Raw genomic sequence first — 785 nt, forward strand, 5'->3', positions numbered from 1 at the left:
TGTTGTTACTGTGTGTAATGCTGCTGCTACACTGCAATTTCCCAGCTTGGGATCAATAAAGTCTATCTATCTATCTATCTATCTACACGTATTACTAGAGTGAGCTTGTGTACCACCAGTGGTACACGTACCATGGAACCAGTGCTTTAGTGAGTACAGTGTTATAATAACTGAAACACACACCTTTTCGACACTGGAGTTTAGGGGCTTCATCTGATGATTCCTGTAACTTTACAAAACGGAACAATGCAACAGTAAGTCCATAGCTCTTTTTGAACATAAGCCCAGCCTTACTGTTTTTTCTGACATGATGTGTAAGTTAAATATCAACTGATATAAGCATTTTTTTAGACACCCCAAAGACAGTTTTAATCCAGTTTCACAAAGGCTGTTGCAGCTATAGATGATAATCGCTTCCTCTTTTATTTAGAATTTTATCCACAACCAGAGCTGACATAGTAGAAAACTCACTTCTGCATTCTATGTTCATAACATGGCGTAGGGAAGAAAGCATATCCAATTAAAGCCAAACATAGATGACAAGTGCCTCAGTGTGCCCCAGTGAAATGAAATCAACTAACATCCATAAAAAGCAGCTGGTATGACTAACTGCAGTCCAGTATCATCCTTGCTGCTGGCTTCCTTAAAAATCCTGGCCATTACTTAAAAGGTTGGCACTAGCAGAGTGTTCTTTTAATATGCTTTTGATCCCATGCCCCTCAAGAAAGTCTTTACAATTCTAAAAGTGGGCAAATGCTGATGTCTGTCCTCCTCTTAATGAGCAC

Source organism: Morone saxatilis, unplaced genomic scaffold, assembly GCF_004916995.1.
Source record: "Morone saxatilis isolate NCDOM2014 unplaced genomic scaffold, NCSU_SB_2.0 Contig15, whole genome shotgun sequence".
Lineage (NCBI taxonomy): Eukaryota > Metazoa > Chordata > Actinopteri > Moronidae > Morone > Morone saxatilis.